The sequence below is a fragment of the Mustelus asterias genome, chromosome 17 (assembly GCF_964213995.1).
Source record: "Mustelus asterias chromosome 17, sMusAst1.hap1.1, whole genome shotgun sequence".
NCBI lineage: Eukaryota > Metazoa > Chordata > Chondrichthyes > Carcharhiniformes > Triakidae > Mustelus > Mustelus asterias.
The window spans coordinates 56,141,827-56,159,293 of NC_135817.1; the positions used below are offsets into that span (position 1 = coordinate 56,141,827).

The 17,467-nt window shown below is 39.3% G+C and overlaps 1 protein-coding gene across 8 annotated transcripts in view; it reads left to right on the top strand.

Moving 5' to 3' along the window:
- Positions 1 to 961: 961 nt before the first annotated feature.
- Positions 962 to 17,467, top strand: part of dyrk1aa (dual-specificity tyrosine-(Y)-phosphorylation regulated kinase 1A, a) — a 114,786-nt gene continuing 98,280 nt past the window's right edge. For 4 of the 8 annotated variants that reach the window (XM_078232721.1, XM_078232729.1, XM_078232727.1 and 1 more), the window contains exon 1: positions 962 to 1,284. The gene's annotated coding sequence lies outside the window, so the exon portion shown is untranslated. Of the gene's footprint in view, positions 1,634 to 10,102; positions 10,252 to 17,467 lie in introns of those variants that run through there. The other 4 variants (XM_078232720.1, XM_078232728.1, XM_078232725.1 and 1 more) reach the window with 3 other exon arrangements.

A 17,467-nucleotide genomic window follows, 5' to 3' on the forward strand; every position in this document is an offset into this window, starting at 1 on the left:
GAGAGGAGAGATCTGTAAGATAAATTGATTCCCCTCCAGTTACAGAAGTGTCATTTTGAGTGTTCAACTTCAATCATTCAAAGACTCTTCATCGTTTAACTCAGCCTGCAGCTCGACAACTGTGCTCAATGGGAGGGAAGCCCATTCTGTCACACCGTTTATATTTCAGTGTGTTTGTAGGTCATCCGCACTCCAAACATTTTCGAAGATGTCCAAATAAAACAGGCGCCTGCAATTTTTGGGAGAGAACAAAATAATAAATGAACTCCACTGGTACAGATTTCAGCCTACGTCCAAATAAAGAAAATGCACCCGCATGGGTCAGTGTTCACGGATGCAATGTTAATGCTTCATTTTTTGGGTGGTGGGTGAGCTGAAGGAATAGAGACTTTTAAAGTCTTTTTAAAAAAAGTTTTGCTTCGATCTTTGCCCAGCAAAAGGCAAGGAAGACGACTCAGAACAATGAGTGAGAAAGAAGTGCACAGAAGTTGTGTAACCTTGACAATTTTTTTCCCAAAATATACTTTATTTATAAATCTGTGAGAACATTGCAAATATTCTCGAATGACTATCACAAAAAGCAACAATATAGTTTCTTTTCTGAGATGCTTCAATACAGTAAAGGAAACGTTTCCAACATTTTACAATACAACCATGGTCAATGGAAAACACCGCCCAGCAGGTTCCACTGGCCACCACTCCCTTTGCAACAAGCCTTTTGTAGCTTTTTTCCCCCCTCTGTGGGCGGGGTTTAATTGACGGTTTCTCCGAGCAACTGGCCCCGCCCTCTTAATCAGTGCGGCATCCGGGGCCACTGAAGCTGGTTGACAAGCGTCCTCCTCCTGCGGTTGCGCGAGGGGGGAGGGTGGTCGCTCTACCTTTGCTGACGTCAGCGCCTCATCCGGGGCATCCGCTGTGATTGACAGTCCCCATAGCAACGCGCTCCGTCGGCCGCCATTTTGTTGTTAGGAGGAGAGAGAAGCGAGAGAGAGAAAAATTTTTTTCAGGGCTTTCCCGCCTCGGAATATTTTTTTTCTCTTTGAGGGGGAGGAATATTTTTTTTTGGGAAAAAAAAACTCCACCTTTCTTTTTTCCCCCTCCATTCTGAGAATTGTGTTTATTTTTTTAATTTTCTTCCACACCAAGGCCAGAGAGCGGGGAGAGAGAGAGAGAGAAAGTTGAATGGTCGGAGCGGCCGGAGAAGTCGGGTTGGCGAGCGGCGCTAGGAGGTGTAAAGCGGGTTTGAAAAAAGGCGGCGCCGAGGAGGTGTTTGCTGTTGCGCAGGTTTGTAGTGCGCGCCATTTTGTGAAATAAAAGAGAGAGAGAGGGGGGAGTGGGCAAGGTAAAATTTAAACCCAAATAACCACCAGTGTGGGGGGAGGGAGACGGCTTAAGACCGGGGGGAGGGGGAAGGTAGGAGACGATCCTGAATTCCCGCACTGGAGATTTGTTTATTATTTTCCTTCACCCCCCCCCCCCCCCCCCAAATTACCACCCCCTCTCTCGAAGGAAGGAGGGGACTGTAAACCCAGGCGGCGGCGGCTTCTCAGCAACCAGAGCGGCCCAGGCGGCAGACAGACAGACAGAGAGAGAGAGGGAGGGTGAAAGAGATGAGAAGAGAAAACAGGGAGAGGTTTGTCTGTTTCATTCTGATTCCTCGGCCTGTTTGGATTCTGTGTTTTATTCCCTCCTCCTCTCTCCCCTTGTCGTTTTACGGCCTGACGGTTGTTTGAGACATTTCTCCTTTGGTTGGATTGGCATCTCTCATATATATAGAGAGCAATGGTTTATTTATACGTTAGCTCAGTGAGAGAGTGAGAAGATGGACTCTTTGACAGTGTTACTGTACTGGAAGTGTGTGTTGTATACCCCAATGTTAGCCACAGGGCAACAGCAATCGAGCAGGCATTGGAAATATTCACGTTTATTTTCATATGTATATGACAGTTGTGTTGTTTCAGTGACCTGCAGAAATTTTAATCAAAACCATTTGGTTTGTGGGGTATGGGATTATTTAGCCGATATATACAGTTGATATACATTTCGTCATTATTGACACCCAGCATATAGTTGTGCATTATAATTTAAAAACATTTCCTTTACCATAGTCACATCCATTTAAAAGAAGATTGTCCTTTTCTAGAAATCTCATTTGTTGTGATGCCTGCTAAAAATGGACTTTAAATATTGGGCTGTAATGCACACAACAGTGAAACATTTAATATATATATATCGAAAAAGGTTTTTTAAAAATGTCTTTTAATATGTAGAGTATACAGGTGTTAAACTTAACCTGATGTGTACTGATGCCACGTCCTATGGCAAATTGTTCAACATTACAAACTAATGCACTGTCATGTTGAGATCTGGTACATCTGCAAACAGCAAACTATTAACATAAGTAAACATTTTGTTAAAATTATTTTAAATGGATGGTTGCTTTTCAAAAATGTCTCCATGTTGACTTGAGTTTTTATTTGACCAAGGAAATGTGTAAGTTTGTTTTGATTGTATTGCCAGTGTCATCTTCAATAAATCAAATGTAAACTGCCCATAATTACCTTTTGGGATTAACTTTTGGCCTCCGAAAGGCAGGTTCAGGCCAGAAGCTCAAACCTATTTCAATTGGTTTCAGTAATGTCTTCCAAAAGTATCTTAACATTGTTGTTTTCTATATGTTGACCTCTGGTGAAAAGGTGTACTATACAGAACTGAAGTTTATGGTGCTGAAGTGAAAGTATCGGTTTGTTGTGATTGAAATTGGATTGTCAGTCACGTGATTTTAAAGCTTGTAGAGTTGAAATAGTAGGAAAAAGTTGTCTTTGTGACAACATCTGGTTAGCAAAAAAGGGACTGTTAAAAAATTTTTGCAGTCTTCATCCAGCCTCAAAATAAGTCGAACAAAAGTCCGTTCCCAGCTCTCTGTATTGTGTTCAGATACGATGGAATTTGGTTATCTAACTCTTTTATTTTTATATTTGTGCTAGCCATTAGTCAGTGGTAGCACATTCTTATAAATCAGAAGTTTGTAGGTTAAGACACCACTCCAAAGACTTAAGCGGATATATAGGCTGACAGTCCTATGCAACTGCAATGTTGAAGGTGCTACCTTTTGGATGAGACGTTAAATCAAAACCCCATTTATTTTCTCAAATGAATGTAAAAGATCCTATGGCACTACTCGAAAAAGAGCAGGGGAATTCTCCCTGTGTCTTGGCCAATGTTTATCTGTCAACCAATATCACGCAAAGTTTAATTGTTTCATTTATTTAATTGTCAATTGTGGGATCTTACTCTGCAAATTGGCTACTGCGTTTCCCATCAGCACAGATTCCAATTCAAAAAAGTGAAACATCCTGAGTTAGTGAAAGGACCGAAAAGAGGTGTCAAATTAGTTGTTTTGTTTTGTGCACAAGTTTGTCTTGATACATTCTACGCTTTGTCGATGTGTCCATAAAAATACACCACAATAAACTCGGCTGCAACAAGTCTTTAAGCCTGTAAACTGAAGTATGGACTGCTAATTGAGATCGCAATATAATTTGATTTTCAAGCACTTAAAATTCTAATTTTAAGTTGTTGGATTTGTTCGGAATAAACTACTGCAGGTAACATTCATCTGGTTTTAAGGGTTGATGAGTGTGAAGACGAGATTGCAGCATATACCCAGTTCATGGAATTTTAACAACCCCATGAGTTCTATGGTCTCCTTCCATATTGATGTTCTTGCCAAACTTTATTGCCTCCCTTTTCATCTGCACATGCATTTCAAAAATCTTTTCTTGAGTCAAATCCCACCATGAGCATGCTCCTTCCCAACCCAACCACCTCATTCAGTTCTCATCCTCTGTAAATCCAGTTCTGACCTTGTATCTTCCCCCATTTCTTAAGTTTGATGCAATACCTACAGCTATTTTGGCTCCACGATCTGAAACACTATTGTTACACCCTGCTACCTTTCCTACCTCCACCCTCAAAACCTCTTTGATCTTCATCCCCATTTCTTGCTGTCTGTTATTTTCATATGCAGTTGTGCTAATCCTGCGCTGCAGCATGGTGGACTATTGGTGAAGTTTAGTCCAGAATCAGCATAAGTAGTTGAAAAAGTATTCTTACAATGTTCTGTCTTCAGGAGAAGTAAATTATTCTTTTACAGTAGTACTGTCGTGATTTGTTAATGAATCTCCATGTGTAGAATATACTACTTTCAAAGTAATTGTGTGGCTGCCAAATTGCAAAAGTACTTGTGCATATATCTCTCACAAGAGAAATATGCTTATTATTTGGCAGACCTCCAAAAAACGGTCCTTTTAACAGCAAAATTGACTGTAATACTGTTTTCAGAACAATGTCAGCATATTAGTTTGTTCAATTTGTGTATATATATTTTTAAGAAATAAAATGGACTGGGTAAGTCATATTTCCTATTTGTAAGTTTTTAGTGGTCTACGATCTTGAAAAGAAAATATAGTATTGCTGCAGTTACTTTTTCCTGTTAAAGCTATTGCAATAAATTAAATTACAAATCTATGAGCTGAACTAAGCACTTGAAATATAAAAATGTTCATAAAATTTCAAGGAGTAAAATTCCTCTTGTGGTCTCTGGACACATTGAAAAGATGGTACATCTATAAAGCAGTTAGATACAGTGCTCACTTTTCAATAAAAATATTACTGCTTTTCATCTGGGGCAATTCAATCTCTGAGTAAAGTCTGTGTTCAGTACAAAAATTTGTTTTATACAATAAAGCTATATGAAGTGCTAAGATGCAATGTTAGAATGATGTACACGTACATCATTGTACTAAAATGTCATCTGTCATAGAAAAGCTGACACCTGGATATTCTGGACTGTCATGTTCTTATCGTCCTTAAGTGAGCCGGCAGAGCTGGTTATGTCATAAAGATATGACGTGAGAGGGGGATATGAGTGAGACACGTTGATGTGAATTTGTTTGACCTGATCACGGTTAAGTTTTTTTTGTTTTTTTTCACCTTTGAATCTTTTAGGTCAGAAGGAGGGCATTTGGCTCATCATACCTACATTGGCTCTTCAAAAGAGCAGTTGTGCTTAGCTCCATACCCCTCCTTTTTTGCCTGCAACTCTAAGTTCTTCATCCTCAAGTAACTGTCCAACTCCCTTTTAAAACTATTTATGGACTCCGCTTCCCCAACCTTTTGGGTAGAGCTTTCTAGATCCTGCCAACTCTGAAAATATTTATCCCTTTAAATATTTTGCTTCTCTAATTTTCTTGTTGCTTCTTCTGAGGAACAGCCTCATTTAGTAATGTGGCAGTGTTAAATTGTTAATTTTTATTCCACCATCAACATTGTTACAAATTAGAAGTTTCAATTTCTTACCCATTTCATCAAAGATGATTTAACCCAGCTTCATTTTTTTTTTACAAGGAATTATTTCTAAATTTTATGCCACAAAACATGTATGGATATAAAGTATGGGAAATGTGAAATTACCCAGTTTGGTAGAAAACATGAAAAAGCACAATTTTTAAAATGGTACGAGACTGGGCTGGGTGTCCTTGTAGATGAATCTCAAAATTAATGTGCATGTGTACAGCAAGCAATTAGAAAAGCAAGAGGCATGCAAGAAGTTAATATCAAGAGATTGGCATAGAGCAATAAAGAAGTCTTGCTGCAATCGATTATAGGGCCTACTGAGGCCACACCTTGAGTACTGTGGACAGCTCTGGCATCCATATGAAAGGAAGAATAATCTGGAGAGAGTGCAAGGAAGCTTCATGAGACTGAAAGGAGAAATTTGGCACACTGGATCTATGTACTCTGGAACGTAGAAGGATGAGGTGTAAAATTTAATGGTAACAAGGAACTTGACAGGATAGATGCTCTGAGTATGTTTCCTTTGGCTAGGGAATCTGGATCTCGGAATCGCAGTCTCAAAGGATTAGCCATTTGGGATTGAGGTTAGGAGAAGTTTTTTTCAGTCAAAAGGTTGTGAATTGTTTTTGAGTTTGTTTCAGTAAGTTTAATGGTGAGCACTGGCACCACTTGCATCTCCGCACCAAGTTTTGGCATCTCCACACCAAGTTTTGGGACAGTTTTGGACTTAATTATGGTTGCCAGGATTTTACAGGTCTTGTATGTTGTATGAAATTGTGTAGCATGAAACAAATTTATGCACATTCAGTTGAGCTATGCTTTTTTTCAAGCATTAGCAAACAAGTCAATATACAACTTTGGAATTGATTTAAAGTATAAACAGTGGAAATACCACTTCCTAACAGTTGTCATCCACTTGAATTGCAAAATGTTGTGTGCTTTACTTTAGTAAGCAAAATGCCCAAATTCAACATCTAATATTAGTAAGGGGCTACTGATAGCATTTCAATTTTTAGTAACCACTGTTTCTCATCCACTGCATCTTTGGGCGACTTCATTCTTATATAGATCATTCATTTTGTAATGCATATGTAAATGAGCAATTTGGAGATTTTTAGCCTTTGAACATGATGCGTAGGTAAAGTGCACAAACTAACCAAAATATCCTCACGAGTTGCCATAAAATGTCTATCCACAAAAGTAGGTTTTACTTCATTGCTTGCTTTCATGATTGTAACAGGCTAATTGCATTTAATGTATATTTCATGTATAATTTTCAATGAACAAATATTCATTTCACTGAAAACTAGTTGCACTTGCATCACAGATTCCTCTTAGTATTTATGCAACCAATATGCTCTTAAGCTATTGCCAAATAGTAAGGTGCTTGAAAGTGGAAAAAAAATCTCTTGCAAAGAAAGTTAAATGCTGTTGTGCCAATCACATTGAGTAATCCAGTGCTTTTGATCAACCAAGAGAAGCATAATGAAGTTTTTTTAAAAACCATCAAATTTGTACGCAGCAACTTGGTCTCACTAAGTCACATATACATCCAAAAAAGGTACGGACTGTTTCAGGGAGGACTTTAAAACTGAAATCTAATCTTGAGTTCAGTGGTGTTTAGAATTTTGTTGGCAATTAGATGCCATCCTTAATCCTCATGTTATATGACTATCTTGCGATTTATTTCTCCAGCCATTTATGGTATAATGATTATCTGTCAGATTTCACTACATCATGCTTTGAGTAACAGCTGACTAAAAGTTGATGTTGATCTGTAATATTAGCCAATTGCCTCAATGTTTGGAGAACTGATGGACTTGTACTAGATAAGATCATTTCTTTTAATATTTATCTTTTTAATCCTATCCCCATATCAAAAGTATCTGACTAAAACAAAACCTTTTGTGCATTGTTTATTCACAGTCAGTTTATTACAAATGTTACTGCCTAAAACTGGGGTGATGCCCCTTTGTTGACTTAGTTTTTAAGAATTTACTATAATTATAGATTAATGCAGGTGAGGCATTTAGCTGCTGCACAAAACAATAAGGCCAATTTGGGTTTTTGGGTTACTCCAGTAAATAGCTTGTTGCTGCAAGATTAATTATTAATCTTTAACCTTTATCTTGTGATGTAATGATGTTTGAGAGTAGGACGTCACTAAAACTTAATGATACAACAGTGGTGAGAGTTATTGTATGAAGTATATTGCGCAACTGAAATGCCCTTGTTATCTCTTCCCCCACCCACCCACCCACCCACACACACACACACATACACATACACACCACAATGACCCTTGAAAAAAGTATATTAAATTACAAATTTATGTGGCACCTTTTATGCCTTTAGGATTTCCCAAAGTGTTTCCCAATCAGTGAATTATTTTTGAAGTGCATACTGCTACATAGACGAGCACAATGACCAATTTGCACACAGTCATGTAGACAGCAAATCAGATTAATATAGGTTTAAATAAATGAAATATTTTATATCCACCTGAGAGGGTAGACAGGACCTTAGTTTTAAGTTTCATCTGAAAGGTAGCACCTCCCACAGTGCAGCAAACTCAGCAGTGCTTCAATATCAGTTTGAATTTTTTGCACAAATCTCTGTGGGGTGGGAGGGGGATGTGTGAATCCACAACCATCTGAGTTAGAAGAGTTCCACCAGCCAAGCAACTATATTCACAGCAATACGATAAAATTCACATCTGTAAATGAGAAAAGAAATATGTCATCAGTTGGTATCTATACTGTGGTATAAGATGCAAGATCTGTTTCCTAAAACTTAACACATTAAAAATTGTTATTCTAACTTACAAACCGTGCAGTGTTAACCCAACCGTTATTGGCTCTTGTTAGGTTTATGTAACAGTATAGTATTCTGCCATTATTATAAGGAGACTTGCATCTGGAGGAGTACATAACAGTTGTTGGTTGGATGGGATGTATTGTATTGAGAATAGGCGGCTGATAATTGCAACTTTCTACTTGCATGCTCGCCCTATTTTGTTTTATAATGTCCCTGCAAAGCACCTTGGGACACTTTTATGTTATAGACACCATATAAATCTTCCTTAAGATGCCAGGAGATTTGCAAGGGTTCATTCACAATGCTATGTTTTGACTTTCTTTTAAAAAGTTCATTCATTATCCCATGTTATTCTTTGTACTGGTATATAATATGAAATACCTGCGGTTTGCATTGTACTCTGATGTCCAAAAATCTTCCACAGTATTATTTCCATTTCCAGCATTTCACCTGATTTTATGGGATGTCTCGCTATAATGCTCATAATCCAGTATTATTTCATGAGGTGGCATTTGAATCATTGAAATTGCAATGCCAGATTTAAATCTGACATGCTACATTTAATGCCCTTTTAGCTTAGTTTGAAGCTTGCAGGGCCAATATACATCCTCAAGCAAAGAATGTTCAGCCTTATTGGAATAAACCAGAGCATTAATTTGCTTTTTGTCGTGCACATATTAATATTGCTGGTACCAGTTTGATCCTCGAGGCATTCTGACTTGTACGAGGAGCAAGGTTGACATGGGATATTTAATAGTTTTGAGCTGTTTTAGATCTGATAGAATCTGACAAAGCACATGAACCTGTTTTTGGGAGGAAAATAGGGAGAAATTGGTGTAGTTTTATTTTGACTACTGTTTGGCACCAGATTTATACTGAAACTTGAATGAAGTTGCAATTATACCAATAGTATAAATGTATAAAATAAAGCTACACATTAAGTATATACTTTCATCTTAACCTGCTACATAAACGTAAATTTTTATTTTTTGATATGTTATACCTTTTCAATTAAGAAGGAACATAGGAGTAGATATTTCTTTTTAACCTCAAGCTTGTCCCATATTCAGAGAGGTCATGGCTGATCTATCTCAATCTCTTAAACTCAGTTTTGTGATTTAAGAATTGATCTAGCATTTACCATTTGCAGAAGAGAGTTCCAGACCTGTATCGCTGTTTGCGTGCAAGTGTAGTTGGATCTAAACAAACTTAATGGAATGGACACCAGGATGTAACATTAGAAAAGAGAAACAATGTGTACAAAGGATTGGGAGCGATAGATAGCACGAGAGTAAGGAATAATAAGGGATCATGTGTGATCAGAGTAAGGGAATGCAATAAGGTTTAAATTGGGGATATAGTGATACGGTTATATGATAACAATATCATAAGGTTTAGATTAGCTATGGAAAAAGACAGGAGCAATCCAGAGTAAAAAATAGCGAATTGATGGAAGACTAATTTCTGAGAGACATGAACGGATCTGGTACAAGTGAATTGGAAAAAAAGAAAGACGGATAATACGTAACCAAAAAAATGGGATGCCCTTAAAGAGAATATGGTTCAGATATAGTCAAGGTACATTTCCATGAGAATGAAAAGGAAAGACAAACAAAGCTAGAGAGCTCTGGATGCCAAAAACGATGGGAGAGTAATATGAAGCAGAAGAAGGGGGGGCATACGAGATGCCAAGTGAAAACCAGGCTGACTAGCGAGTTCAGGGGGAAGTGTGAAGAGAAATAAGGGGCTAAGATCGATTAGCAGTGAACATAAAGAAGAATCCAGAAGTCTTGTATAGACATACAAATAGCAAAAGGGTAATAATTGACTCCAACTCCCCTTGTAGGGAGCAAAAAGGGGATTTGTGCATGGTGGTAGATGGCATGATTGAGGTACCAAATGAAACTATGCATCTGTTTTTACCAAGGAAGAAGATACTGTCCAAGTTGTGGTAAAAAAGGAGGTACTTGAGACATTGGATTGGCTAAAAGTTGATAAAACGGAAGTATTAGACTGACTACTTGAAAGTTGCAAAGACACCCTGGAAGAGATGCATCTGAGGATACCAGAAGTAAGGTAGAAATAATCAAAGCGCTGGAAATAATCTTGTACTGCTTAGATACAGGGTGCTGGCAAAGGACTAAAGAATTGTAAATGTTACACCCCTTCAAAAAAGGGGTGTAATGATAAACCCAGAACTACAGACCAGCCAGTTTAACCTCAGAAGTGGGAAAGGTTTTATAAACAATACCGGGACAAAATTAAGTCACTTTGACAAACATCAATTAGTTAACGAAAGCCAGCACGGATTTAAGAGCAATTTGTGTTTTGCTAATTTGTTTTGAGTTTTTTGATGAGGTGATAGAGTGCTGGTGAGGGAATGTGGTTGAAGGAGCATACATGGGCTTCTAAAACTCGTTTGACGAAGTGCTATGTAACCGACTTGAAACAAAGTTAAAGCTGATGGAATAAAAGGGACAGTGATAGCATAGATTTCAAGTTGGCTGAGTGATTCTGAACTGGTAAAGTGTGGCTGCATGGTGGCACAGTGGTTAGCACTGCTGCCTCACAGTGCCAGGGTCTCGGGTTCAATTCCGGCTTCGGGTCACTGTCTGTGTGGAGTTTGCACATTCTCCCCATGTCTGTGTGGGTTTCCTCCTGGTCCTCTGATTTCCTCCCACAGTCCAAAGATGTGCAGATTAGGTTGATTGTCCATTAGTGTCAGGGGGATTAGCGGGGTAAAATGCGTGGGGTTGCGGGAATGGAGCCTGGGTGAGATTGTGATCGGTGTGACTCGATGGGCCAAATGGGCTCCTTCTGTACTGTGGGGATTCTATGATTCTAATAGTTTTTTCAAATTGGAGCAGGGTAGGGAGGATCCCACTTTTTTAAGCTTTGATGGGATGTGGGTGTCGCTGGAAAATACATATTTGTTGCCCATCACTTAAGGGCAGTTGAAGATGGGCAACAAATGCTGGCTTTGTCAGCAATGCTCACATCCCAAGAAAAAAATAAAAAATACAATGGGGTGGGTCCCCAAGGGCCGATAGTGTAGATCAAATAAAGCAATAGTCCTAGTAATGACCTAGATTTAAGTGTGCAGGGCACAATTTCAAACTTTGCTAATGGCACCAAACTTGGAAATATTGTGAATTGAGAGGAAGATTTTGATATACTTCTTCACAGGCTGGTGAAATGGGTGGTGGACAAACCACAGATGAAATTTAATGCATAGAGGTGTGAAATTCACTTTGGTTAGAATGAGAAGCAATATAAAATAACACTTTCCCAAATTATTTTTGATTGTGATCCCATTTAAACACTTGCAAGTTAACATGACCCCAGGCAGCAGCATAACAGCAACAATAAAGCAGTATAGTATCATTCGATATAAATTCTTAAAGTTTGTGTATGATTGACATTTTATAATACATTTAAATATTAAAATCTGAGGTTTAAAAGCAGCTCATAATTTTTATGCCCTCATGTAGATTTCAGCCAATTCCCCAGTGACAGCAGACTCAGGTCCCTGACCCTCACCCTTCCATCTCACCAACACCCTCTTTCCTACTACACACACGCACACATCAGTTCCTCTTCCTAAACCCCCTCCTCTTCACATGTGCACACACTTATCAGCCCCTCTTCCCTTCCACCCTTTTGATCGAGTTGCTGGTGTATGCGAAGCATCACTATCCTGGGTAAGGAGCAGAAACGCCACTGTTTCAGGCTCAAAATGCTTGACCTCCTGGTTTTTCTTGCACTCAGTCAGTGACTGAGGTACACTTGCTGGCCCCTGTCTGTTCCAAGGTGGCCCACCTGAACTTGCCACAAAATGTGGTCTCCAATACTCAAGGGTACTTTGGGCCCGAACCCGTTGCTAAACGTAGTCTCTGATACTCAAGGCTGCTTTGTGCTCCGTCCACTTGCTGCTTGTCGGCATTGATTGAGTGGGTCCAAGGGTGTCCTATTGAACCTCCAAACTGGCAGACTTCTCTCCACAGTCATGATTGCTTCTTCGGAGGAAGGATAGTTTGCAACCCCAAATGTGATCCTTCCAACCCTATACGGTGTTGCAACCCAAAAAACTCTGAAATAAAGGATTGAATTATTAAAAAGGTGTAAGAACCTGGGGGCATGCCTGTACAAAACATTGAATGTGGCAGGGCAGTTTGAGAGTGGTTAATGAAGCATGTGCTTGGGCCTAAGAAGCATTGAGTACAAAAATAAGTTAGGTTGAACCTTTAGAAAACATTGGTGTGGCCTCAATTGCAGTATTGTGTTTAGTTCTTTTGGAAGCACACTTTTGGAAGGAAGTGTGGGCATTGGAGAAGATGCATAAAAGGTTCAAGAGAATGGTTTCAGGATGAGAAACTTCAGTTATGTGGATAGATTGAAGAAGTTGGGTCTGTTCTCCTTAAGAAAAAAAAAATGATTGAGAGAGAAATGATAGAGATGCTCAAAATCATGATCCGGAAAGACTATATAGAGAGAAACTGTTCCCACTGTGGAAAGGTCAAGAAGTAGAGGACACTGATTTAAAGCGAATTGCAAAAACACCTAAGACAGCATGAGGAAAAACTTTTGAGTGATTAAAATCTGGAATGCGCTCCCTGAAAGGTGGACGTCAGATATAATTGTGGTTTTGATAATTGTCAGAAGAGAAAATAGCAACGCTACGAGGAACGTGTCAGGGAGTGGACTAACTGAGATGCTTTTGTAGAAAACTGGCATGTGTACAAAGGGCCAAATGGCCTCCTGTACTGTACCCATTCCATAATATTCTAATTTCGCTCCTGAAAGGTCTGGCTCTTCATTTTTTTCTGTCCCTGAATCATAGTCTGCCCCGTTAGTGTCTCCCCAGTTAGTATAAATAATTTCTGTCTGATCTATTCCCTTAATTTCTTGAATTAAATCTGCCATTGTCATCTAAATACCAGGGGTTTTCCTCTAATGTGCGTAATTGGCCCGTGTCATTTTCTTTGGGAGACGAGGTCTCAATTGGGTAAATCAAGCTTGTCTGGTCCGCCAAACATTTTGAACTTGTAGTTGAAAAATATTGCAAATTGCTGAACTGTTAAGCTTCAGGAGAGCGGGGTCTGAGTGAGTGGAGATTGAGAGAATGTGAGGGTTGAAGAGAGTGAGGGAGGGGCTTGCGAATGGGGGTTGTTCATGAGGGGGAAGAGTGCTTAAATCTGGCTCACTCCCAGTCTTTGGGTTCTCATCCACCCTCACCCCACACACCAACATGCACTTCCACACACACAGAGGGTGAAGAGTGCACGCCCTTGGTCTATCATACTCTAATTTTCATCTTTTTCTATTTTTAATTTGTTTAAAACTCAGCAAGTTGCTTCTTTTCATACCCCAGTTTTGTTTTTGAAATTCATGTTTAATGATGTGCCAAACATTAGCTTGCTGAAATTTGTTCACCGGCCCCTTGAGTGAGAAAAAATTTGTACATGTTCATGACATATTAATGATCTATTATCTCCACTGTTTGTACCTTTCCACTTTTTTAGAGAATATTCTGTTGTATCTTTTCTTAGTCATTTAAAAATTTGAAATTAGCCCAGTGATTTAATTTTCTTAGTATCATCAGCTGTTACACTTTAGGAACAGTAGTATTATTTCTGTGATGTTTGTGTGCATTTAATATTAACTGGTTTGGTAACTTTCAAAATCGAACAGCTAGTTGTGGATAGTATTAAGCACTTAGTTTGTTTGATTTTTTTTGATTATTGACTTTTTGCTAAAATGTGAACCATAAGTAAGTTGATATTTATTATGTTCCTGTAACACTGGGACACTGGACTTGCTGCTCCAAAAGAACCTGCTTCCAACCCTCTGCATCAAATGTTATGGTCTACCCTGCACTCATCTAGCTAACTCTTAAATGCATCTGGCGTTTTTACCTAGAGTGTTCCTTATGTAGCAAATTCTGCCGTCTAACCATTCTCTGGATAAAGATCTTTCTCCTGAATTCTGTTGGGAAATGACTATTTTATATTTTTATGGCTCTTTGGTAGTCTGCCATGCTCGTGGAAATATCATCATTGTGCCTGCCTATTAAGCACACTCAGAATCTTCAAGGATCTCTTTCAGATCACTCCTTAACATTTTGTTGTTGAGAAAAAAGTCTCTTTCAATTTTCCCTGAAAATTATCATCTCAGTTCTTGAATGAATTCTGTGTTTGTTTTGGCACCTTCTCCAATGGCTCCATATCTATTTTTATAATATGTAGACCAAAGCAGCTCAGTACTCTGTATGGTCTAACCTGAGTTCCCTGCAAATTTCAGGTTTCGTTTCAATTCTATCCTTCCACAAGTGGACCCAGTGCTTTGTTTTCATTGCTCCCTTATTTGCTTGCATCAAAACCTCATTGATCTGTGTTTCTGAACCCTAGGTAGGTAGGTCCCTTTGCTCATTCTGCCCAATTTTTGAAGGCTGCGCTACCTCTCACTTGGCTACATTGAAATTTATTTCACAATTATGAACCTATCTGCAAGTTTATTAATGTTGTCTTTTATTTTAAGAACATTTGAGCATCTACTGGTTTACGCTCAGGCTCACAGAAAATCTAATATTTTCACTGCTCTGAAATGCACATAATGTTTAAAGATTATTTAAAAACTCAAATAGTAGATTAATTCCAAGTTATATGTAATTGTCAAATAATGCAATTTCCTTTTCCAATCTATTGAAAAATCAATTACAAGTTTGTGTATAATTTTGTTTTTGGCTCTCTTTTTTTAAATTTGGATTTACTTCTCTGAAATAGTGTCCAATCACACAATATTAGACAAATTGTTCCAACATTTGGTTTAAAAAAAAGTTTTCTTTGATACTAATTTAGCTATGCTTTATAGGCAGTAATGGGTTATTTCTTAAAGTGCTCTTGCCTTAATTTATTTCGGAATCACAGAAAGCTACAGTGCATAAGAGGCCCTTTGGCCCATTGAGTCTGCACTGACACATGAAAGACCCTGACCTGCCCATCTAATCCCACTTGTCAGCACTTGGCCCTAGCCTTGAATGTTATGGTGTGCCAAGTACTCATCCAAGTACTTTTTAAAGGTTGCGAGGCATCCCTCAACTTGTGTATCCTCATAACTGAACCTTCAACTAAAGGGGACAGCTGTTCCCTATCCACCCTGTTCATGCTCCTCATAATCTTAAGCACCTCAATCAGGGCGCCCCTCAGTCTTCTCTGCTGCAGAGAAAACAACCCAAGCCTATCCAACCAACTTACATGTTCCATCCCAGGCAAGATCCTGGTGAATCTCCTCTCTCTCTCTCTCTTTCCCCCCCCGCCCCCCCATTGCACTGCCACCTCTTCCTATAATGTGGCGACCAGAACTGCACACAGTACTCCAGCTGTGGCCTCACCAAAGTTCTATACAACTCCATCATGACCTCTCTGCTTTTGTAATCTATACCCCGATTGATAAAGACGAGTATGCCATATACCTTTTTCACCACCCTATTTAACTGCTTTTCTGCCTTCAGAGATCTATGGACAAACATGTCAAGGTCCCTTTGTTCTTCGGAACTTCCCAGTATCAGACCTTTGATAGTATACATCCTTGTCAAATTACTCCTTCCAAAGTGCATCACCTCACACTTTTCAGGGTTAAATTCCATCTGCCACTTATCCGTCCAATTTGACCATCCCGTCTATATTTTCCTGTAACCCAAGGCATTCACCCTCACTGTTAACCACTCGGCCAATCTTTCTGTCGTTGGCAAACTTACTGATCTTAGCCCCCACATAGTCATCTATGTCATTTATATAAATGACGAACAATAGGGGCCCAGCACGGATCCCTGTGGTACGCCACTGGCCTTCAGTCACTAAAGCAGTCTTCTGTCATCACCCTTTGTCTCCTACTGCTAAGCCAATTATGAATCTACCTTATCATATCACCCTGCATCCCATGTGCATGCCTTCTCCCATGTGCGACTTTGTCAAAGGCTTTGCTGAAATCCATGTAAACTACACTACCCTCATCTACACACTTGGTTACATGCTCAGAAAATTCAATCAACTTTGTTTGGCATGACCTCCCTCTGACAAAACCATGTTGACTATCCCTGATCAAACCTTGCCTCTCCAAATAGAGATAGATTCTCTCCTTCAGAATCTTCTCCAGTAGTTTCCCAATTGCAGACGTGAGATTCACTAGTCTGAGATTCACTGGTCTGTAGTTCCCTGGCTTGTCTCTACAACCTTTCTTAAATAGTGGAACCACATTAGTTGATCTCCAGTCCTCTGGCACCTCCCTGGAGGTCAGAGTCCCTGCAATTTCCTCCCTCGCTTCCCACAACAGCCTGGGACATAATTCATCCGGACCTGGAGATTTGTTCACTTTTAAGCCCACTAATACCTCCAATATCTTGTCATTCCCTATGACAATTTTCTCAAGAACCTCACAGTCTCTCCCTGAGTTCCATAACTACCTCCTCATTCTTGTGGGTAAAGACAGATGTGAAATATTCATTTAACACCCTACTGATGTCCTCTGCCTCCACCCACAGATTTCCCCCATGAGCCTTACTCTTTCCCTGATTATCCTCTTCCCATTAACAGACTTGTAAAATATCTTAGGATTTTCCCTACTTTTACCAGCCAGAGTTTTCTCATATCTCCTCTGCTCTCCTAATTGATTTCTGAAGCTCCATCCTGTACTTTCTGTCCTCCACTAATGCCTCTGCAGACTTACTCCCCTTATACTTGTTAAAATCCTCTCTTTTCCTCGTCATTGTATCCAGATGTCTCTGGTCATCCATGGTTCTCTGGGTTTGTTACACCTTCCTGTTACCCAAGAGGGAACATGTTGGGCCTGTAACTGCTCCTCTGTAGATTTCCCCATAAGTAACTTGCTCCAGTCTATCTTGGCCAGATCCTACCTTATTTATTTTAAATCTACTCTTCCCCCAATCCAAAACCTTTTTCTGCAACTTGTCAATTTCTTTGTCCATAACACATTTGAATTGAACCATGTTGTGGACACTATCACCAAAATGTTCCCCCACCAACACATCAACCACCTGTCCGGCTTCATACCCCAGAATTAGATCCAGCACTGCATTATCCTTTCTTGGATCCTCTACATATTGACCTAAAACATTTTCCTGTTTACATTTTAAGAACTCTACTCCATCTAAGTCCTTAACATGATGGCTATCCCAGTTAATGTTGGGAAAGTTTAAATCACCTAATATAATTACCCTCATTATTTTTACATCCCACCGCGAATTGCGCACATATTTGCTCTTCAATTTCCTGCT